Below are 24,709 nucleotides of genomic sequence, written 5' to 3' on the forward strand. Positions count from 1 at the left end.
AACCCATGTCGTCGCACGGGCCTGACGGCCCAGAGTACCTCACTTAATTTCCCTGGCCACACTTGCTTCTTCCTTCATCAATTAAAAAGAAAAAAAGATAAGGTTCGATTAGGCAACGTCTAAAGGTCTTTCCCAGCATGTCATCCTTTTGCAAAGAATTTCACGTATCAGAAACACTGGAACTTCCCGAGCGTGAGCCAGAGGCAGGGGCTCGGGCTGGGTCACCTCTGCAGCCTCAGGGCAGAGAAGGGGTCAGTGAATGCTTGTTGAACAGAAAGACAGGAAATGAGGATTTGGCCTTCCTTTCTCCTCCACTGTTTCCCCTCCAGCCCAGCACACCCCCCGTGGTTGTGAGGATGGTTTGTGGGTGGGCCATCCACTCTGTCTCACTGGCTGGGGCAACACTCCAATGCCCCACAAGCAAAGCCCACAGGGGCCACTTGTGCGTCTGCTAGACCAATCAGTTAGCCTGGGCCGAGGATGTCATGGAGTTCAAATTCCATGGAGGCCCATGAAGGGCGGCCACGTGCACCCTGACCTCCGCCAGCAGCCCACAGTTGGCCCCACAGCAGGCGATGCAAGATGACGGAGCTGGATCGAAACAGTTACTGTGGCCCCTTGGTGAACTCTGTGCTGTGGGAGGGTCGGGCACTCTCTTCAGTCTGTGAAGACAGACCCCGGACCTCAGTCCCAGGCTGACCACTTCCGTCTCAGGGCTGGGGACAAGGGACAGGAAATGAACAGGGGAAATGAGGAAAATTGGGTGGAGGTTACTGAAGGGGGCAGAACTTGATTTAATTCAAGAGAAGTACTATAGCAGGAGGGCTAACTCTTACCTGATACCTGGCTTCCCCTCTGTTCCTTACCAAGAGAACCTGATTTTTATTGGGAGTGGATGCTAAATTTCTTGACCTCCCTACTGATGGCCACCTGACATAGTTCTGCCCAATAAATTGTAACCAGAAATCTTCCGGGGTTTGTTCAGAAAGCTTTGCTTTCTACCTCTATACACTGTGCCTTTCGTCTTGCATCCCTTCCTCCCTTCTGCTGCCTGGGATTCAGACACAATGACTGGAGCTGCAGCAGCTATCTTGCAACCACAAGGGAAAAGCTAGGAAAATCATAGAGACTTCAACTCTGCCATTTTGGAGCTGCTGATCCAACAAGAACAACTCTAACTCTGCATTCCCATGACAAGAGAGAGATAAAAAGACACCTCTTAATTCATATAGGTCACTATATAGTGGTCTCTGTAACTGAAATCTGAATGAGGCCACCCTGGTTTAACATGTTTAACAGCACTCCCATCACACTCTGGAACTTTCTAACCCAAACGTGCATCTTGGGTTTAAAATTATTGCATTTCCACTCTTCTTTTTCCCCAAATCTCTTATCCACTTCCTGGAACACTGTTTCCCTGTTAGGCTGGCTCTCCAGTATATTCTGTCTGAGCAACAAGGAGGAAGGCGAGGCAGCCTGACCTCTGCTAGTGACCTCTGGCTGTGAAAACGAAGAAGGAGGCTCCGCCTCCCACACACCTTCCCCAGCCTCCAAGGGCTCCTGCTCCCCACATGTGGACCGGTCACAAACAAGAGGACAGTTGTCCCTCCTCTCCAGCCTTGGCTCAGCCCTTCATCCTCCAGCCTGGGGGCTTCTGGGCAAAGGCTTGAGGGATCTTCAGGGGAGTGAGAACAGAGAAAGAATCCATCCCTCGCCATCCTGCTGGGGACGGAGGGGTAGAGCTCTTCCCCACTGGCATCTCGTAAATCAATCAGGAAAGAATTAAAAGAAATGCCGCGAAGTGGAACATACCTGCCCGCGGCTCCAGCTCTAAGGTCAGGGGGATTTGTACTGAGCAGCTGGAAGCCTGCTCTGAGCTCTGCAAAGTCACTCACCCTCCACCACCAAAAGCAGGGCGTGCAGAAATCTCCCCCCGTCTTCCCCAAAGCCCCCTGCCATGTCCATCAACTGTTACTGGGCATGAATGTGCCCCCGCCAATTTCTGAGCATTTCCCAGAATTTCAAGAAGGGATAAGACAGAGCGAAAGACCCAAAACACACGCCAGCAGGCAAAGGACGAGAGAAATGAGAGCTGACGGCATGTTCTTATTTGCCTGACACTGTGCCAAACACTTCACCAATATTTCATTCAGTCCTTACGGATGCTATGAGCAGCTCCAATTGGAAGACAGAGGGGCTGGTGATCTGATGACGAGCTCCATACTCTGGGGGAAGCTGGCAGTGGAGATTAACAGAAAGTAGGGATGGAGGGGCTGCATGGTTACCCCAGTTCACTAGCATCCTTCTGGAAGTGACCTTGCATCACCCAGCTTCAGCGGTGTGCTGGGGTCGTCTGGCACCAACCCCTGCTCCTGGTGAGCGGACGGGCCTAAGTCTCCAGGGCCTTGGGCTGGGGGCAGGGGGTGCATAGGAGGAAAAAACCCCATAGGAACGGTGAAGAAGCTTCCTCGCCAGGTGGACCCTCCTCCGTGCTCTCCTTCTGTGCAGGGCGCCATCCCCACGGGGAATCCAGGGGCCCGGGAAACTGCCCCCCAGGCAGGAGCGCACTGTGTTATCATCCACTTTACAACCCTCTCCAGACATGTTCACGTCCTTGGCCACTTCCCGCTGAGTCTGTGGGCGTCTTTCTGTGATCTCATCACCATCCTGTTGTGACAACCAAGCAGCTTCTTTCACACACCCGGCCCTAAGCCTTTAGAGAAAACTAGAGGGAGGAGCCAGTGGAGAAGTCTCTGGGTTCCCCCAAGAGCTCGGATGAGCCTGGAGGATTCTGAATGGGGGGACTTATTTGTCCCTGACTCTGGTGACTGCGGGTAGCCGGGAAGCTCCCTCCCTCACATCCCCGGCTGCAGTCTTCAAAAAGCTCCGTCATGAAGTCAGGGCCTTGTCTTCTAGACCACCTTTGCATCGCCAGCACCCAGCACATATTATGTGCTCAATAAATACTTGAGAAGTGAATGTTGTAAACCTGACACCCCTCACCCTATCACATGAAGGCAGTAAAGGCTATATAGGGTGTCCAGCACTGGGCCCTCCCGGCCTCACAGGGCACCCCCTTACATTCCACCACCTGGGAAACTACCTGCACATCCATGATTTGCTCCCGACTGTGGGGCAGGGGTCGGGGGAGCATTCCACTGCCCTGGGAGCAGCAGCTTGGCCCCCCACAGGTGCGGGGGACACTGAAATGTAAACACAGCACCCTCCTGAGGGTTTCCAGCTGGTCCCTGTGGCTCTTTCAGGGAACAGGTGTGGGGACAAGGGTCTGGGGTGTCATTCATCTGGGCTGTGCAGGGGAATTGCCCGGGAAGGTTTTTCAGGACGCTCCTCAGCGCTTGGGCCTGACCCCATGGTCTGACTACGCATCTACTGCTCAGGAATCGCAGGCCAGAGGCAGACTCTCTGGGTTCTAATCCTGGTTCTGCCACCACCTGCTGCGTGTGCGTGGGCACATCACTCCATCTCTCTGAGTCTGTTTCCTCACTGGAGATAATGGTAGCACCTACTTTATAGGGTTGCAGATATGATTAAATGAGATCATGGCAATGATGAAGAATACAGACCTCAGACCAGGGGGTGGCAGCTGACAGGGTACCTACCACGTAGCAGGTGCTCAGGAAATATTTGTTTTAAAAGGGTAAATGCAGGTGGAAGCAACCCAAGTATCCACTGAAGGATGAATGCATAAAGAAAATGTAGTCTAGGCACACAATGGAATATTATTTGGCCTTGAAAAGGAAGGAAGTCCTGACACATGCTACAACATGGATGGACCTTGAGGACATCAGGCTAAACGAAATAAGCCAGTCACCAGAAGATAAACACTGTATAATTCCACTTATATGAGGCACTAAAGCAATCAAGCTCATAGAAACAGGAAGTAGAATGGTGGTTGCCAGGGGCAGAGGGGAGGGGGAAATGGGGAGACGTTGTTCAACGGGTAGAGTCTCTGTTGTGCAAGATGAAAAAGTTCTGGAGACCTGTTGCACAACAATGTGACTCTATTTAACAGTACTGAACTGCAGACTTAGAAACGGTTAAGATGGTAAATTTTACATTAAGTGTTTTTTACCACAATTTTTAAAAAAGGGTAAACTCTTCCCTAGACAGATGGGTGGTCATTAGGCCCAGGGCAAAGTGAGTTGGCCCATGGCGTGGGGAGGGAGCGTGGTCAGAGCAGGACTGCGGCCCCCGGCCCTTTGGACCTGCTCCCGGAGGGGAACACAGCTCCAGGTCAAAACCAACAAGACTCATCAAATTGCAGCCTCATTTCAACCCAGGAGCTGTGTCAGGGCTTCGATTCTCCACCCTTCAAGATGGAGAGGGTGGTGGCTGGCCCGGTGGCCTGGGGTTCGTGGGTTCGGATCCCGGGCACAGACTGGCGCACTGCTTATCAAGCCATGCTATGGTGGTGTCCCATATAAAGTGGAGGAAGATGGGCACGGATCTTAGCCCAGGGCCAATCTTCCTCAGCAAAAAGAGGTGGACTGGCAACGGATGTTAGCTCAGGGCTAATCTTCCTCACCAAAAAAATAAAGATGGAAAGGGTGGCTCTTCCCAGACTGGGACTGTAAATGATGTCCTCCGCCTTGGGATTTAGGAATTTAACAGTTTCCCCACCAGGACTGGGTGAGTTAACGGTAAACACAGCAGTCGTAAAATATTTTCTAAATTACCCCGAATGCAGGTTCTGTTCTCCAGAGGGAACCCAGCAAGATAGGCATCTGGGGATCATTTGCTGGCTAGTTGGGACTATTTCCCACCATAAACACGCTGCTCCTCGCACTGCCCCTCGCCTCGTGGTGCCCTTTCCAGTGCCCCTGTAGCCACCCAGACTCGGGACCCGGCACCAGCTGACGCCTGCGGGCTGACAGGCACGCTCCCCAGCAAGCTGCTTTCCTTCGTGTAATTAGATCAATTATCCTGCTGCTGACAATTACCGTCATTGCCCAGTGCCATTTTTAGTTTATTTGGTGGTTATTCTTCTGCTCTCAATCAAACTGCAAGTTTGACTGCACTGAAATGTAAATGACTGTTAAGAAACACTAAAAAATCTCTGCATTTTTCATGAATCTCTAAGAGTCGGGGTGGGCAGGAAGGATGGAACCAAACACGGACTGGAGACTGTGTTGGGTACAGTCACACCTCCTTTGAGCCTCACAGCCCGACTACGTGGGCCTACTTATCCCCACTCTCCAGATAAAGAAACCGAGACTCAGGGAAATTACCTTCCTTGTCCAATGTCACCTAATCAGTAAATCCAGAATTTGGTGGTCTTGCTCACAGAGAGAGAGACAGACAGACAGACAGACAGAAGATGAAATGTTAACTTTGTATTAGAGAAAGGGAGACTGGGGATACCCCAAGAAAACACCGATCGAGAGCTTCTGGAAGCCAGATCCATGCATAAGACAAGAAATTAGGTCAGGTTAGCAAGAGCGGGGATTGGGAGGATCAAGGGGCAGTGGCAAGAACAAGTTATTTTTTAAATTAGGAGCAAAGAGCAATAAAAGACTTAAAAGAAAAGAAATAAGATGCTGGGCTGGGAGTCGTGGGCTCTGGTTTTGTTTCATCAAGAGCTCCCAGAACGGCCTCGGCCGGGTCACTTCTGGTCAGTTCTCCCACTGGCACAAAGAAGCAGTGACCAGGGAGGGGGCAAAGCTTGGGAACCCCAAACAGGACCGGCCTGCAGGTGAAAGGCTGAGTGGGGGTCTCTGGGCTTCTCCCATCCCCATCCCAAACTTGGGGCTCCAAGTTAATATTTGTTTAAAGTGTTTTTCTTCTCAAAAACAGTGGCAGGTGTGTGTGGGGGCGCTGTTGAGACATTAATGATGAACAGCACAGTGTCTTGACCAGAGTAGGTGTTCAATAAATGTTAATTAAATTATATGCATCCAGGCATCCTCCATTTCAAAATGAAAAAACCAGGATGTCACATTCTTGGCTCACATTAAACTTTTTCACTGGGAATCCACAGATCATTTTCACGTGAATGGATGCCAAATGGCAAACCAGGCTTCCTACATCCATTATTAATTTTTTTAATGCAAATAAGCCATGAGCAGAAAGCTTTAGATTAATTTAGAAATTAATCTGATGGTGTTATGCTGGATGGCTTTGGACCAGGAGGGGAATCGGCAACTGGGCCACGAGACACGGTCCTGAAAGATCCAGGTATAAAAGGCAATCTTAGCTATTTGAAAATAGGGCTAAAAATAAAGAATGATAATAGTGACTAATAAATACTATGTGCTAAGCTCTTCACAAGTACTCAATCATTTAACCCTGTAACAACCCCATGAGGTGGGGCTATTATTATCTCGCCCAGGATCAAAAAATGTAGGATGTAAACCCAGGCTGTCTGGCTCCTGAGGCCCCATTTTTAATCACCCCTGCACTGGCTAGGCTCTCAGCAATGCTGAGTGAGGGAGCACTTACTGTGTGCAGGACCCCGGGCCAAAGTTCACCAAGCTACTACTGTGCCTCCCACATTTTAGGCTCAAATCAAATTCGATTTCAAATTGCAGTCCATGCGGAATTGTCCCATTGGCTGGCAAAGGCTTGGAGGGGAACCTGGTCCTCTCTTTTCTGCTCTGGAGACTTCCTGAAGACATGGGCTGCCCATCCCCACCATCATCTCCTCCTCCACCACTGGGCTACATCTCCAAAGAGAATAAGTGGAGTGTTTGGTGACCCTTCCAGAGACCTCTCCCACAGACATGGCTTCCAACTAGTGAGATTAACTTGGCAAGTGTCTGAGGACCCCAGGATTGATCAGGTATTTCAATCATGGCACACAGAGTTTAAAGTATACTAGAAGATTCTCTGCTCGGAAGAGAAATGCAAATCCACCAGGTTCTGGTTGCAGCTCTAGGAGACCCTGACCGAAGCATTGGACCAAAGTCCTCTCAATAGCTCCAGCCCCTCTTCCACCAAGGTGACCTCCCCAGCACAAGGTCATTAAGGCCACTCCTCTGTTGTGGGAAGAATCTGAAGGATGTACACAAAAACAAACCAGGGAAGTTCCTAAATTTTTTTACCACGTGTCCAGCACTGAAGACAGTGTGGGTAATTTTCATTATTGCAAAACACTAAGTGCAAAGTAATGCCATTTCACTGCCCCTCTCTCTCCCTCCCCCGCCACTTCCCTCCCATCCTCCTCACACCCATCCATCTGCATCTAGAACCAAGTCACTGATGGAGTGCCTCCTGGGTGCCCAGGGCTGCCAGGACACTGTTTTCAGGGGATGCCAGCGTGCCTCGTCCATCAGCAGCAGCCTCCACACAATAATTTACTAAGATCTTGAAGGTGACCTCCACTATGTCAGCTCCCCACGCCGAGCGCTGTGTTCCTCATCCCATTATTCTAAGGGGGATCTTTTTTTTTCCTTCTTGCCTACTTTGTATGCACTGGCACAAAACTCATAATTTGCCAGTCACACGATACTCTAACTCCTGGGCAACTGTCCAGATGAGTTGGTGTGTTACAGATTTTATTCTTTTTTCAAAAATTGCCTCATTGTAGAAGAAGTATTGACGGCTTCTCGCAGAAACAACACCAGTCCAACCCGAGGCTGGCCTTGAGAGAAAAGCACGTGGAATTTTTAGAGCAAAACAAACTTGAGTCCAATCCTAGCTCTGCTACTAACTTTGTAACCTCAGGCAGGGTCTCGAGCCTTTTCAAACTCATTTTTCTTTGCCTGAAAGAGGCTCAAAATAACACGTGCCTAACAGAGTGGCTATAAAGATTGGAAATAGTTTGTGTAAAACGCCTTGTAATACATTTGCCCTGTACATGGGAAAATACTTAACATGTTACAGCTAAACTGCTGCTAGGATTACTATTAATAAAATTCCCCCACATGTACAATATGGCAGGGGTTCGTTACCTCTGTTCTGATACGTTGTTCTGTGCTCTATTGATGTTCCACAAATACTGACTGACAATGTGCTGGTTATTCTCCGTGTCCTCTTCTTTCCATCCTCCCATCCACTCTCTAAGCTATGCGGAGGCTGACTCCATGGACCACACCAACCTGGCTCCACGCTGGCTATTGGTTGACCTCTGTTTCAGTCTGGCCAATGGGAGGAACCAGCAGAAGGGCAGAGAGGGAGAGAGTGGACAGAGGAGAGGGATTGGGATGTATCTTCTCTGCGTCCACTGCAGTTCTGGCTGTTCTGTTGCCCCATCCCTTTAGGCCTCAGGGTGGCAATGGCTTATCTCTGTTGTCAGTCTCAGGTGCCTCAAATCTTGTTGGTTTCCTCCTCCTTGCTCAAATCTCTGTACTGGTTCCTTCATTAGAGTCTCTGAGTTGAATTCTGTTTCCTGCCAGACCCTTCTAACCCCCTGAATTACTATGGTGATCCCCTCAGGGGATCATCATGGGACTACGTAAGGGGAGTAGTTCAAAGGGGGTCCAGCGTTGGGTACGGCTCCAAATGACTCTGTTCCTAGGTTGTAATTTTGAAATCCTGGCTGGACTAAGTGAAACCAAATGCAGACCAGGTCCTTATATCACATCAGATGTCTAAGCCTTTCAGGAATGTATGTCCCATATAATAGCAAAACAGTGGGAACAATATAGGTGCCCAACCATAGGGGACTGGTTAAGTAAGTGGGGGTTAAGTAAGCGGGGGTTACAGAAATAGGATGGTGTGGTAGTCAGCCTCCATGGTGGCTCCAAATGATCCTCCCTCCTGGTAATTCATGTCCTCCCACACTAAACAGGGCTGACCTGAGTAACAAACAGAATACTGCCCAAGTGACAGTGTGTGACCTCCAATGCTAGGTCATAGAAAAGACAGCTTCCGCCTGGCGCTCTCTCTCTCTGGGACCATTCACTTGGAGGGAAGCCAGCCGCTATGTTGTAAGGATACTCAAGCAGTCCAGTGGAAAGGCCATTTGGAAAAGTGTCACTTGTCAGACATGAGAGCGAACACCTTGGAAGCAGGTCCCCCAGCTCCAGTCCAGCCTTCCAATGAACGCAGCCCCAGCCAACCCCTGACTGCAACCCAAACCAGAGACCCCAAACCAGAATTGCCCAACCAAGCCATTCTCAAATTCCTGACCCACAGAAACTGTCAGAGATAATGATTATTGTTGTTCTAAGCCACTAAGTTTTGGGGTCATTTGTTACATCAATAGATAACATGTAAATGGAAACATCATGCAGTAGGTACAAATCTTATTTTGGAACAATATTTAGTAAAGTAAAAAATGCTCACAATCTGTTAAGTGAAAAGAACAAGATACAAGATGTGATCCCATTTTTTAAAAATGTGTGTGTGTGTTTTTATACATTCATCAGAAAAGACTGGAAGAAAATAAATTTAAATGTTTACAATGATTATCTTTGGGTAGAGGAATCAAAGTCCTTCTAATTTTCTTTGTCTTCCTGTGCTTTCCAAAATGATCACTTTTTGTAATCCAAAGAAAAGTGTACTAAAAAAATAGCTTTCCTGGTATATTTTAAAAAATGTAAATTTATTTTACATAAAGTGAAAATGTTTGGTTCAAGCTTTTAAGAGGAGCCTGTTGACTTCCTTCAGGAAAACGCAAAGACAATGTCTACCTTGCAGGCTGCCCCAGGCTCTTTTCCTGATCTCATCTTGCTTCCTCCCCATAGGTCTAGTCTGGCTATGGCTTGACAGCTACACAACAGCAGCCAGCCCACGGTGTCCTTCAGAGAATCAAAGAAGTCTGGAGGTGAAAGGGACCCTCAGGAGGCTCCACTTGCAGCATCATAACAGTGCATCGCCCAGGTTCTTTTTGAATACTTCCTATGACGGGGAGCTCACCTCCACAGGAGGCAACCCTCCCATTGGCAGGCAACTCTCATCGTTAGATCCGTCTCAGGGAGAATAAATGGGCATTCCTCTTACTGTTGGCCACTTATCTAGCAAACATGGAATGAGTGGCTGGTCTGCAGGCACTCTGCTTTGTCCATTGCTGTATCCTTTGCACCTAGCATGGTACATAGCACACAGTAGGCACTCAAGAAATATTTGTTGAATGAAGGACTGAATAAGTGAATGGGTGAATGGATAAATAGTATTTGCCAGGCTCTTAAGTGTTTCAGTGTCCAATTCAACGTTGAGTCCTGGCCTTCACTGAGCTTAGAGTCTGGCAGGGGAGATGGGATTAAAGAAATCACTAATTACCACTATGATGAGTGCAGTGATGGAGAACTTCAAGAGCCCGTGAGAAGCCTGGTTCAGGGAGGTCACGGAAAGCTTCCCTGAGAAGGCGACATTTAAGACAAGGTCTGAAGAAAAAGTAGAAGTTGGCAAAGAAAAGAGGGAGTGAGGGGGACGAGCACAGCAGGTAGAGAGGAACACAGGTGAAAACCACTAGAAGTTCAGGGCAGTGGACGGGCCGACCCCGTGGCTTAGCGGTTAAGTGCACGTGCTCCGCTGCTGGCGGCCCGGGTTCGGATCCCGGGCACGCACCGACGCACCGCTTCTCCAGCCATGCTGAGGCCGCGTCCCACATACAGCAACTAGAAGGATGTGCATCTATGACGTACAACTGTCTACTGGGGCTTTGGGGGAAAAATAAATAAATAAAATTAAAAAAAAAAAAAAAGTTCAGGGCAGTGGAGAAGCAGAAGACCGACAGTGGGGCAAGGGCATGGAGGGCCGGGAGGTGAGGCTAAAGAGACCGTGGAGTGGGCCACCCAGGGCCTTGGCGGGCCTGATACAGAACCACGTCTGCTGAAACCACAACAGCCAGCTTGACCGCAGCAGGCCAGCAGAGCCAGCGAGGGTGAGGAAGATGGGAGGCTGATGGGTAGGTGTTCACCCCTTTAGGATAAAGAACTGTGCTCGCTTTAAACTCATCTGCTTTGCTGCTGTCGTTTTTTCTCCTTCGGGATTTGTTTATCCTTTCATTTCCTTGTTTAATTTCCTTTTAATAAAGCTCTAATCTTGTCTTGGCCCACCTAATGGGAAAAGGGATTAGTCCACAGCTAAGCCAGGTGGAGGGCAGAGAGGAGGGCCGGGGCCCTGGAGGCCAGGCCCAGGGCAGGGGAAGTGGGGGGTGGGGACGCACCTCCAGGGCTCAGGCAATAGACAGCAAACTCAGGAGGGCCCAAAATAATGACAACCTCGGTGCCCCTGACACCTGTGGTTACTCCTCCCCTAGCTTGCGCCAGGCTTCCAACACAAATATCTCTCGCCAGACAGAAGCGAGGAGGCCTGAGCTCCAGTCCTGACCCGCCCCCTGGCTCTGTGCTGGGCACATTCCTTAACCTCTCTGAGCCTCGGTTTCCCCACCTATATGATGGGGATGAGAATCACAGTATCTGCCTCAGAGGATTATTGCAAGTACCTGGCACAGAGGAGCACACTCCTACCACAGAAACTATTGTGATTCATTTAAAAGGATGGTGAGCCCTGCTTCCGTGGATCCGTCCTCGGGTATTCATGCAGATAAGCTACGCCTAGCCCAGCACCCAGGGCCAGTCTCTGCAGCAACTCCTGCAGCTCTGACCTCAGACAGTCTCTCAGACTCACGTGCCTGGGGGTTCTGGCCTCAACTCCACTTTCAAGGGACAGACCTGAATAGGCAGGGTCCTGATATTCTTCCCCTACCTATCCTGGCCAGTCCTGCCACCTGTCTGAGACAGAACGACCCCGGCAGGAGTTTAAAAGCCCAAGTCACACTGCTTGCTGCAAATGGCAGGTCCAGGCCTCAAACCCAGACTCCAAGTCCCGGCCCCTTCCTCTGTGCCCCGATGCTGTTCCCGAGGCCTTTAAAACATGAAGCAGGAAAACCCCTCAGGAAGGAGGACAGACTGGCTTGTAGGGACGCCCGGGCAGCACCACGCCAGCTGCAGGGAGCACAGCTGTGCCTTCTGGCAATGTGCGAAGTCACTCTGCATTCTGGTAGAAGACTGGCCACACGTTAGTCACTGGAGGCAGGAAGTAAAATCTGGCCTTGATGAAGGACGGAACCACCTAACAGTGACTGAGGAAAGACACCGGGGGGGGGGGGGGATGCCATTGCGTGTAATTTTAAGGGATGGAGAGTCAAAAGGCAATCTGAGATGACATGCAGCAAGAGGACGCGGGAGCCTGCCCGGGTGCGTGAAAGGTGGGGAGGAGCCATCTGGGGACGTCTGGAAACTTCCCTGGACAGACACAGCAGTGTGGGCTCTGGGTGAGTGTCGGGCAGAGGCTGTAGGACACCTTCCCATCAGCCTCTAAGCAGAAGGAAGGAAGGACTGTGATTAGCGAGCAGAAGGCTCTCGCTCTAGAAATGAAGTGGTTCCCCATTCCATGAGTCACTCCAGATCATGCCAGACAGCCCCCTGGAGAAACCCACCAAGAAAACCAGCCTCCACTAGCAGATGGCAAAGCTGAGGGCACCTAAGGGGTCCCTTTCCTTGCTAATTGCACCCCTAGCCTCCAGGGAAAATAAGGAAATTGAAATTGCTTCCTCTCAGTACCAGAGGAATCAAGTATGACTGATGATGATGAGACAGCCAAGAAATGTTCTTACGTGTGCCCTTCTTGGCCTGGGTTCAAACAGTGGAGTCTTTGCTTTATGGGAGCCAGTAAACACGTTCAAGAGATTCCGATCAGACTCTTGGGCACAACTGCCATTTCCATTCTTGATCTAGAATGAGCTATTCCAGACAAAGTAATTTTCTAGATAAGAAAAAGCTCTCCAAGTGCCATTAACCAACAAACAGAAAAATAGTAATGAAAACTGTTTTGTGTGTATGAACAGAAATTCTTTGAACGTTCTCTAAACTGTCAAAATGGAAATTTCCTAAACATGTTAGGGTTCTTTAAAAGAGCGTACGGAAGAAAATCTGACTTGTTACTAAGGATCCCACATCAGCATGTCACCACGCACTGTGGCAAATAAGCCCTACTGTGGTATAGTACAGCAGGAAAGTATGAGACCTGGATTTGGAAACCATGGGGAGTAATCCCATCGCTGCTATTGACTCTGGTAACCCTCTGAGCTTTTGCTTCTTTATAAAACGGGTAGTGAAAAGCAACACCTCAACAGGATCTTGTGAGAAGTAAATGAGATGTATTGAAACTTGGCAGGTAATGGGCCCTTAACTGCTGTGGGAGTCAATTCCTTAAAATACAGGCACACACCTCAGAGATACTGTGGGTTTGGTTCCAGACCACCGCAATAAAGCGAATATCACAATAAAGAGAGTCACACAAATTTTTGGTTTCCCAGTGCATATAAAAGTTATGTTTACCCTATACTGTAGTCTATTAAGTGTGCAATAGCATTATGTCCAATAAAACAATGTATGTATCTTAATTAAAAAATACTTTATTGCTAAAAAATGCACACCATCATCTGAGCCTTCAGCGAGTCGGAATCTTTTTGCTGGCAGAGGGTCTTGTAAAAAATGCGATATCTGTGAAGCGAGGTGCAGTAAAACGAGGTATGCTTGTACTTTTGAATGTAAGTAGTAGTTAAAAATAAACCTTAAAACCCCAGCAATCTTTACTTGACTACATATCCAGTTCCATAATTCCTTAACTTCAAAAAATGTATTTTTGTTTTAATATTGTAATTAGAAAAGTAAGAAATGTTCATTGTAAAAGAAATTCTAAGTATCAAAAATAATTTTAAAAGGTAAAAATCACCCATATTCCAACCACCTAGACACAGGCTTGAGATTTTGTTAGGTATCTTCTCAAATGTTTTAAGAAATGCATAGACACTCTGTCTACACAATGATAATTATTCTACACATGTTGCTTTGTAATCTTTTCTCATTTACAATGTCTCAAGAACATTTTTTCACATTAAAAATCATAGCTCTGGGGCCGGCCCGGTGGCACAGCGGTTAGGTTTGCTTGCTCTGCCTTAGTAGCCCAGGGTTCGCGGGCTTGGATCACGGGCATGGACCTACACATCGCTCATCAAGCCATGCTGTGGTGGCGGCCCACAAACAAAATAGAGCAAGATGGGCACAGATGTTAGCTTAGGGACAATCTTCCTCAAGCAAAAAGAGGAAGATTGGCAACAGATGTTAGCTCAGGCCCAATCTTCCTCACCAAAAAAAAAAACCAATCATAGCTCTGTACTGCCGTTCTAAAGGTGGCACAGGATTCCACAGTATAGATATACCATCCTTTATTTAACTAATCTCTGCTGAATGATATTTTGGTTATTTCTAATTTTTCAGTACTACAAATAACACTGAGATGAATATCTATGTCCCTGCACATTCTCCCAGTTGAGTTTCTCAGCAGCAGCCCTAATGATATGTAGGATTGGATAATTCTCTGTTGTGGGGGGCTGTCCTGTGCATTGTAGGATGTGTAGCAGCATCCCTGGCCTCTGCTCAGTAGATGCCAGTAGGAGCTCCCCAATCGTGACAACCACAAATGTCTCCAGGCACTGCCAAATGCCCCCCTGGGAGAGTAGGGCAAAAAACGTCCCTTGGTTGAGAATCACTGCTTTAGGATAAATTCCTGGAAGTGAAATTGCCAGATCAGGGGATTACATACTTTTGTTTTCCTTACCCATTGCTAAAATGCACTCCAGAGGTTGAGTGCCCCAGCCAGCACTGGGGACCATCCATCCTCCTGTTCATTTCTGACAGTATGAAGGTGAGTGTGGGTCAGCCCACTGCTTTGCTTGTTTTTTAATTAAGTTAATAGGCTTTCTTTTTTTTAGCAGTTTTAAATTTGCAAAAAAATTGAGTGGAAAATACAGCAAGTTCTCATTTACCCATCACCCCTCACCCCCAGTTTTTCCGATTATTAACATCTTTCAGTGGTGTGGTGCATTTGTGACAACTGATGAGCTAATATCCATACATTATTATTAACTAATGTTTATAGTTTACATTAGGGTTTACTCTTTGTGTAATGACATGTATCCACCATTACAATACCATACAGAATAGTTTCACTGCCCTTATAATCCCCTGTGTTTTGCCTATTCATCGCTCCCTCCTGGTAACCCCTGATAACCATTGATCATTTTACCATCTCCATAGTTTTGCCTTTTCCAGAATGTCATATAGTTGGAATCATACAGTATGTAGCCTTAGTAATATGCATTTAAGGTTCCTCCATGTCTTTTCATGACTTCATAGCTCATTACTTTTCAGTGCTAAATAATATACCATTGTATGGATGTACTACAGTTTACTCATCCATTCACCTACTGAAAGATCTCTTGGCTGCTTCCAAGTTTTGGCAATTATGAATAAAGCTGCCATAAACATCCATGTGCAGGTTTCTGTATGGACATAAGTTTTCAGCTCACTTGGGTAGATACTTAGGAGGGTGATCGCTGGATCATATGAGAAGAGTATGTTCGGCTTTGTAAGAAACTGCCAAACTGTCTTCCAAAGTGGCTGTACCATTTTGCATTCCCACCAGCAATGAATGAAGAGTTCCTTTTGCTCCACATCCTCATCAGCATTTGGTGGTGTCAGTGTTTTAGATTTTAGCCATTCTAATAGGTGTGTAGTGGTATCTTATTATTGTTTTAACTTGCAATTCTCTCATGTCATCATGTTGAGCATCTTTTCATGTGCTTATTTGCCATCTGTGTATCTTTTTTGGTTAGGTATCTGTTAATGTCTTTGGTCCATTTTTAACTGAGTTGTATTCTTATCATTGAAGTTTAAGAATTCTCTGTGTATTTTGGATAACAGTCCTTTATCAGATTATGTGTTTTGCAAATATTTTCTCCCAGTCTGTGCCTTGTCTTTTCATTCCCTGAACAGTGTCTTTTGAAGAGCAGAAATTTTCAATTTTAATGAAGTCCAACTTATCAATTTTTTCTTTCATGGATTGTGCTTTTGGTGTTGTATCAAAAAAATCATCACCAAACCCAAGGTCACCTAGATTTTCTCCAATGTTCTCTCCTAGGAGTTATCGTCTATAGTTTCGCATTTAACATTTAGTTCTATGATCCATTTTTAGTTAATTTTTGTGAAAAGGGTAAGGTCTGTGTCTAGATTCATTCTTTAACTTCCCTTTTAAAAACATTATTAGTGAGGTTGGGCATCTTCATGTTTTCATTGACATTTGTATTCTCTCCTGAATTGCCTTGGTGTGTCCTTTGCCCAATTTTTTTCGTCATGTTGTTCATGTCTAGCTATATTTTTTGTCATTTAAAACAATTTTTACCAATTTATTGAGGTATAATTTATGTACAATAAATTACCTATTTTAAGGACACAGTTTGATGAATTTCAGTAAATGTAAATTACACGAATAACTACAACTACCACATCCAAATTTTAAAATCCTTCCATCACCTGCAGAAAGTTCCTTCATGCCCCATGCAGTCAATCCTCACCCCACCCCAGTCCCAGTCCCATGACTGATCTGTTATCACTATAGCTTTGCCTTTTCTAGAATTTCACATAAATGGAATTAGACAGTTTGTAGTCTTTGGAGTCTGGCTTCCTTCACCGAGCATATTGTTGAGATTCATCCTTATTGTTGCCTGTATCACTAGTTGTTCCTTTTTATGGCTGAGTAGTACTCCATTGTATGGATATACCACATTTTATGTATCCATTCACAAGTTTGTGGACAGTTGAGTTGTGTCCAGTTTGAGGCCATTATGAATGATCCTGTGAACATTCATGTACAATCTTTGTGCTGTGACCAGCTGTTTTAAAATATTTTGTCATCTTCATCTTCAACCTATAACATACAAGTATGTCCTATTACAGTCCAAACCATGCCAACTGAAACCAAAAATGGCAGCATGGGCTATGTGACTGCAAACCTGTATTTCAAAGCACATTAGTCAGAAGTTACTGCCACATGTCCCGTTGACTCTAGGATGGCATAAAATTCTAACAAAGGTCATGGGAAGCCAGATGTAACACTGAGAACCCCAGTCCCCAAAAGTCACCAAGCCAAGGAGCATCCACAGCAACAAGACCAGGAAATGCACTTTACAGTGACATTTTCAAGCTTCTCACTCCCAAACTGACATTTCTAGAAAAGAGACTCTCAGCTGGAGTGCCAGGAGAAAAGGCATGTGCACAGCTCTCTGGCTGCGTGCCTGCCGTTGGTATTTGGGATTTGTTAAACTCCAAGCCACCCCTCTTTGAAGACGGCTGGTACTTTTCTGGTTTTAGGAAGGCGGTGGGGCGGGGATGGGGGGGTGTCTAAAAACTAAAGAAACTAAAGTTACGGCCAATAAAAAGAATTGCACGACCTGGACCCGTCTTCCCTCACAGATTCACTGGAGATTTCCACCAAAGCAACACAGGAAAGGAGCTGAAGACAAACGTCCCACAGCTCTTGCTCTTCAAAATGACCAGGCCAATCGAAGGGGATTCCTAGGCAACGTGTAAGCCGGTTTTCTGTGTTACCCCAACCCCAACTTTGCACCATACTCCTCCTCACCCCAAACCCTAATCCCTGAGTATTCCTTTTATCATGAGAGTGGTGGGTGCTGGCGATTCGAGCACCAGTTGGGTTCTCTTTCCCATCCCACCTCTGTTAGGGAGGGCAGTAGTTGAGGTTGGGACATGTGGTTGACCCTCACTCCATGCCTGCTGCTAACATCATCATCATTTTACAGATGAAGAAACTGAGGCACAGAGAGGTTAAGTGACTTGCCCAAGATCACACAGCTGGTAAGTGGCAGAGCCGAGATTCACGTCAGACTCGTTCAACACTATACAACGCCACTAAATAAGTAAATGGCACAAAAACTAAGAGTTGGAGAAGGAAAGAGGGTGCTCCTTCTTGCCTTTTTACCTGAACTGGCCGTGAAAGGTGTCACAGAGATGGAGGGTACTGGAGCATGCCTAAAAGCCAAGGACTTTTCGACGAGCACCTCAGGCTGGCAGAGAAAACACAGAAAACAAACGTACAGAATTGCACAAAGGGTCGAGACCTGGGATATTTCTCTGGTTCAGCCTCCCCTCTCCAGGCCTCCACTGCCCTCCTCTGTAAAGCAAGGGGTGGTCCATGGTGTTTCTTCGAGTCCGAGAGTAACTCAGTCTGGCCAAAGTAGAAGGTGGTAGGATGGGGTGGAGAAGTGGGGCAGGATCCCCGAGAACAGTGAATAACATAGAAGTGAGGATATGGGATGGCCAACGTGGATCCCAACTCCACCACTGCCCACTGTCCAAGCCTGGATCAGTCAGTCACCAAGCTCCCTGGACCTCAGTGACCACATCTGTAAAATGGGGATGATCGTGGTCGCAATCCATAGTAGAACGTCGTGTAAAGCTCTTGGCACATCATACACACTCAGTAAGTATTAGCTACATGATTTTTATCGTTATAAAACTGTACTTGATCCAGCCCATCCTGCCTAGAATGAAAACCACACAGGCCGAGCAGAACGAGAATGCTGTTCATTCAGGCTGTGTCACGTGTTGGCCTGGGAGCTGCTCAACACAAAGACTCCACTGCTCCATTACCAAGCCACACCGCCCCACATTCGCAACCAACCGGCTCCCTCACTCACGTCTTCAGATGAAACCAACACTGATCAGCTCCTCCCCCATTAGAAGTGAGAAATGCGGATGCATAAACTCAGCTGAGATCTGCGACAGCAGATGTGGCCGTCAACGTGTCCTACGGCTATGTCAACCCACCACGTGTCTCCGAACCTCAGAGCCGTCAACGCAGTCATTTCTCGTCCCGTTCAAAGACGTTATCCAGCTGAAGTGGATTTGCCAGGTGTCCGTGCTGCTGTTCGCCTCCTGAACTCTCTCCCTGATCCCCCCGTGATGAGATGACTGCTTGTAAGGCAACTCGCAATTACCATCCTTTCAAGAGTCTGGGCATATATTAAAAGACTAGGAGCCTCGGACACGTGCCACCAGGTGACCAGGTCGTATTTGCAATGGCAGGGGCCTTTAAAGGATCATTAAGTATAAAAATGTACTTTTTAGTCCTGACGGTGTGGCGATCCTGGCCCTCTCTCCCCTCTCCACATCGTCCTTCACAGGCTTCTGCGACATACAAAGCACAGCCATGGTGGGGGGTCAGGAAAGGCTGCGTGGAGGACCCGAGATGCGGATGCGTTCGCGTGCTGGGCTCCCGTCTGGAGGTCAGTTATCACCCAATGAAAGGCTTTTGTGATCAATGAAATTTCAAAGGGGGTGGAGTTGGCCACCCCCAACTCCAGGGCAAATCTTCACTTCCATTTTTGCTCTGAAGAGAAAGGTCTTCATGCCTCCATTCACACTGCACACCCTTCCTTCTCTCCCTCCCTCCCAGGACCAGGACTGCTGACTGCACTGGCCCTGCGGCCCTGACAGTGAAGTTGCCTTACACTTGGCAACCCAGGAGCCTTGCTTGCCTCCCTCTGGGTCCTGGCCCTGCTGCCTCCCTGCCTCCTTCCTTCCCTCACTGTACAAATGAATGAGTAAATGAATGAGTGATCAAATGGACAACCCCATGAGATACATGGAGCGAATGCATCTTGTTGAGCACAATGATCTGTTTTTCAGCTGAGGGTGTGGGGTTTTTAGGAGATTAATATGTGAGCTCAAGACAAATGAGAAGGAAGCAGCCAGGCCTGGGTTAAAAACAAAGGTGGCGAAACAGGCATTGCCCAACCAGTCCCAAAACACAAGGGAGACCGCTCTTGGCACCCGAATGAGGTGGCCTCGGGGCAAGAAAAAAGCCTGTCACAGCGACCCAGCAAATATATATTTGACACAAAATAAAATGACCCCACAAACTTGTAGGAGTAAAAATGCACAGAAGCAGAACAGAGGAGAGATTTGTGGGGCATATTGCAGAGGGGGATGGACGACGAGCATCCTCCGGTCCCCAGAGGAGACCCCCGGGTTCTGGGAGACTGTGGCTGAGTGGACTCCTCTCCCCTCATATTCCCTCTCAGGGGCTGTAATCCAGTCCGAGAAGCTAATTACACACGACAATATCTGGACTCCAAAGGAAGACACTGCCACCTCGGAGAGCCTAGATGATCAAATGGCGACCATCAGACCTCAAGCTGCCTTTCATTCCTGGAGAACCCACTGTGTGCCTACTACACATGCACCAGGAATTCACGGTACTTGGCAGTATGGAGACTGTGGTCAACAAGACAGATACGGCTGTCCTCATGGAACTTTCAGGCTAGTGGGGAAGACATGGCAATAAACTAATCACCTAATAATTATTCATCATCACTATCTCAATGAATGTAGAATACAATGAGGACAAAGATTTCTGTCTGTTGTGTTCACCAATATGTCACAAGTGCCTAGAACGGAGCCTGCCGCATAGGAGATGCTCAATAAATATTTGTGGAACGAATGAAGTGCTATAAAGGAAAAGCAAAGGTGTGGTGAGAGCACGTGATGAGGGGACCTAAGCTAGCTGGGGACACCAGGGAAGGCTTTCCCGAGGGAGCCACGTTACACGGATCTGAGACTGAGGAGGATGCCACAAGCAGAGGGACCAGCAAGGTGGGCGGAGGGGCTGGAAGTTTCAGAAGAACAGAAGAAGCCAGAGAAGGGCTCTGAGATGTGACCAGAGGTAGGCAGGGGCCGGATCGTGCAGGGCCACACTCAAGGATGCATTTGAAGCCTGACCCCCTAGCCCACCCCCAAAATCCAAATTAAGACAATAGAGGGAGGGAGGAAAATGTGAGCCTCTTCCTCTCACTGTTCTCTTTCCCCTTCCAACACCACTAAGTAATTAAAAAATCATCTGATTGTGTATATTCATAGAATAATGGGTGCCTTCTTCTAATTGCTTAATAGAAGGCAGTGAATAAATCATGAATTAGTGGGATACCTGTCAAGGAAGACTTATGAGCCATGAGCAGCTGGTGCTCACATTGACCTCGGGAGCCCCTAAATATTTCAAGCCTTAGAAAGACAGCACAACATAAAACGGAAGAACGTCCCTCCCCCTGCTTCCTGGCACAGCCCAGGGGCTCTGAGGGCGTTTCTGTACTTATTCCTGGACGGAAGAGCTGTCAGCCTCCCGGCCTGTCCACACACTGTGAAAAACGAGGGGCGGCCTCAGCCTGAGATAAAGAAAAGAGTTCCCCAGGGCCCCACAGAACCACGGGCGTTTCTCCACCCTCACAGAGAGGACCACAGCCAGCAACTACATTTCCCGGCTTTGAGGGAGGCTCCTTAACGTGGACGATTGCTTCAGGGTTCTGGGAAGCCAGTGGGGCGCTCCCTGGAGGGGAGCAAGGAAGAGCGGGTGCTGTCTGCAGAGCTCTGTCACCAGCCCAGGTCAGGATGCAGCGACTGAGGGACCCTGGGTCATTTCATATAAGAGTCCAGCAAAGCTGGAAGAGGATTTAACGTCATCTGAGCAAACTGATGGGCTAAGACCAGGGGACCAAATTGAGTGGACTAGGGAATCAATTACATGGAGTGGTTTCTGGAGTTTCCTCCTCCTCCCAAAAAACCAACCCCAATGGCTTATCAATTTCTGAAATTCCACAATTAGAGACTCTTTTCTTTGATATGAAGCTCTAGGACTCCTAACACCTAGTGGTAAATTCTTGGAAGACCAGACTCCCTCTCTTATACCTAGCACTTCCTCTCACCCCCTTCAACCCAACACTTCCCTTACACAGAATTCAACCTGAGCTGGTTGTAAGCGTATCTTGTGAGCAACTTGATTGTTTTAAATTCAGATCTTCTGCACTGACCACAGTAGGCATCTGCTAAAAAAACAGAAGTCCCACCTCTGCACCTTTGCTCATGCTGTGCTTCTTTTTTGAAATCATCTCCCAGCCCCTTTCCCACACCATCAACCCCAATTCTATCTGCCCAGTGTTTGGGGCACACACCAAGTTCCCAGAGCAGAAGAAAGAACCCTGGCCTGGAACCCAGCAGCCCTCACAGGCCCCCAGACAGCATTTTCCTCCCCACACTGTTCGCCGTGGGTACCTCCAGGACCCGGCTTTGCCTCATGGTCTGATGTGTGATACAACGATTTGTGCCTTCATCTGTCTTCCCTCGGCTCCTCAGGGAAGGCTTGGTGCCGTATTCATCTTAGAATCCATCCAGAGCAGAGCACTAGGCAACAATCGACATGCAAGTGACCTAATAAAGATTCTCCCACGAAAGTGGGGGGAGCGGGCAGGGCTGGCCTCACAGGTGTGTGACCCGTGGAGTCACATAGGGCCCGCCAATCAGAAAGGGCTCGTGCTTGGTGTAATGCTTTGCTGTCACCAACTTGAGATTCTTAATAATATTTTTTAAAGGGGCCCTGCAAATTATGTAGCTGGTCCTGGGAGAAGGAGGGGAGCAATGAAGATGCCCAGCAAGGATGTAATTTCAGGCTTAATGCCAGTCTTAAACCTGACCCCATGGGGGGCTTGAGAGCGTGACTTTATTCCTCTAAGTTTGTCCAAACTTGAGGCGAGAGAGCTGGACTAAGGGCTGCCCAGGAAGCGGTAAACTCCTAGATTCTTGCCCATCTCTGGGAGGAAGCAACTCCATAGCCCAAATGCAGCCTCAAAGGCAAGTCCTAGGTGCAGCCATTAGAAATGAAACACGTAGAAGCTAGAGGATGGGCACCCAGAACCCACAAAGGGATGCGGGGTGGAGGTATCTGGGCGGAGCGCCCACGGTGTCCACTACCACAATCAATGAAATTACTTGAGTTGAATCATCAGATGCAGAAGATGAGATAAAGCAGAGTGAATGACTTGCCCTGGGTGACCAGACTGAAAGGGATTTCAACGCAGAGACTCCCTTCAAAGACAGAAGCTGCATCATCTGTCTCTCCCTGCCAGCTGCGATTCATAAACACACCTCCGTGAACAGGCTTCCTTGACTCACCCCGCTGCGTCTTCCCACATTTGGTTAACAGCATCCCAGACTGAGCAACTAATCGATTCTTAACACTCCCCAGCAAAACACACGCCTTGTGGCGCAAATTCCCCTGCGGGCCTCCTTCCAGCTACCTTGCACCAACACCGGTTCACGTGATCGCCGGTCTCTCCTGGGTAACGAGAGACCCTAACTTTTAAAGTGAACCAACTGGGGTCTTATTTCAGGAGGAAGCCTTCCTTTAAGTCAGACCTAAATTTCGGGGTGCAGCTGCTTACAAAAGTTGCCCAAATATCCAGTGATCCTCATGTCTCCATGTTCGGGACGTCAATCTTGATTAAAATTCCTGCTGTAAGGGATTTCTAAGCTTTCCGGAGAGACGAGAACATTACTGTGCCTCGAGAAGAGATGTTTTAATGAAAGGAACTAAAATAGGGGGCACGTGCACCCACTTACATCCAATTTGCTTTAGTAACTGGATACAGCTTTCCATCTGCTTCGCCCATGGTCGCCCTGCGGAGTGGAAACCGTCGGCTTCCCTTTTAGAAGGGCAGATTTACCAAGCTCCCTGATACTCTCCTGTCTCTTCTTTCCCCTTCAGCCTGGCTTCTCAGATTTCATTTTCCAGCCAGTTGGTGGATTGTATTTCTAAACCTGGTTCCCAATGGCCCGGTGGGGGATTATCATCATCTTTACGGTTGTAACAGCGAACCTTTATGGAGGACTCACCACCTGCCAGGAAGTGTGTTAAGCATTTAACATAAATTAACTCACTTAATCTGTACAACAAATCCTATGAAGTGGGTATTACCATTATTCCTCCTTTACAGATGAGGGAACAGTGGCACAGAGAGGTTAAGCAACTTGCCCAAGGCTACACAGCTAGAGTAGTGGTCAGAATTCTAAGATGGTCCCTGTGATTCCTGCCCCGCTGGTATACATGCCCCGTATAATCCTCTCCCCTGAGTGTGGGCAGGACCTGAGAAGATGATGGGATATCATTCCCGTGATTATGTTACATTAAAGGCAAAGGGATTTTGCAGATGTAATTAAGGTCCTTAATCAGTTGACTGTGTGTTAATTAAAAGGGAATTTATCCTGGATGGGCCTGACCTAATCAGGTAAGCATTTTCAAGAGGGCTTACACTTTCTCTGAACTCAGAAAGACTCTCCTGCTGGCCTGGAAGAACCAAGCTGCTGTGATGCCTAAGCTAAAAAGAAATGAATTCTGCCAATAACCACGAGAGCTTGGAGGAGACCAGAGCCTCACATGGGACTGTAGCCCTGGCCGATACCCAGACTGCAGCCTGGTGAGACCCTGAGCGGAGGACCCAGCTAAGCCTGCCCAGACTCCTAAACCATGGAAAAAAATGTGTGTTGTTGTAAACTGCTAAGTTTGTGGTCATTTGTTACACAGCAATAGAAACAAATACAGCTAGTAAGAGGCAAGGCTGGGATGTACACCAGACAGCCTGACTGTAGAGTCCTCACTCAACCACTGTTCTACTGCCACTCTAGATCCAGGATCCGGGGTGGTGGAAAAGGAGTTACTGAGTAGATTGGTCAGAAGACTCAGCTCTGACGAAGCTTGGGGCGCCCCACTCTCACCCCATCTACCCAGCACCCAGCATGTTTGAGGAACTACATTAGGCATAAAGCAGACACAGAGGCAGCCAGCATGGACCTTAGCATCCAATGGGGAAGATGGTACTAAATAAACAACAAAAATATAATAAAATAATTACAATAGGCGCTAGAAGAAAAGGCGCTAAGGGAACATGTAACAGGCCCTAGGGAACACTTGGCCTGTGGCTGAGCAGGAGTCAACCAAACAGAGGTGACGAGGGGGAGAGCTTTCTAGGCAGAGGGAACAGCATCTGCAAAGGCCAAGGGGCAGGAAAAAGAAATCACAGCAGAAGAACTAAACCAGGTCCTGCACGGCTGGAAGG

At 47.9% G+C, this 24,709-nt stretch overlaps 1 protein-coding gene and 1 long non-coding RNA gene across 3 annotated transcripts in view; one reads left to right on the plus strand and one right to left on the minus strand.

Moving 5' to 3' along the window:
* CHST11 (carbohydrate sulfotransferase 11) overlaps positions 1-24,709 on the minus strand; it is a 261,984-nt gene that overhangs the window by 94,911 nt on the left and 142,364 nt on the right. The window lies entirely within an intron of this gene.
* On the plus strand, positions 12,101-18,369 carry LOC131421735 (uncharacterized). The gene is made up of 4 exons (XR_009223942.1): positions 12,101-12,181; positions 17,223-17,335; positions 17,570-17,624; positions 18,301-18,369. It is a non-coding gene; the product is annotated as an uncharacterized LOC131421735 (long non-coding RNA).

Source organism: Diceros bicornis, chromosome 25 (genome assembly GCF_020826845.1).
Source record: "Diceros bicornis minor isolate mBicDic1 chromosome 25, mDicBic1.mat.cur, whole genome shotgun sequence".
NCBI classification, from domain to species: domain Eukaryota; kingdom Metazoa; phylum Chordata; class Mammalia; order Perissodactyla; family Rhinocerotidae; genus Diceros; species Diceros bicornis.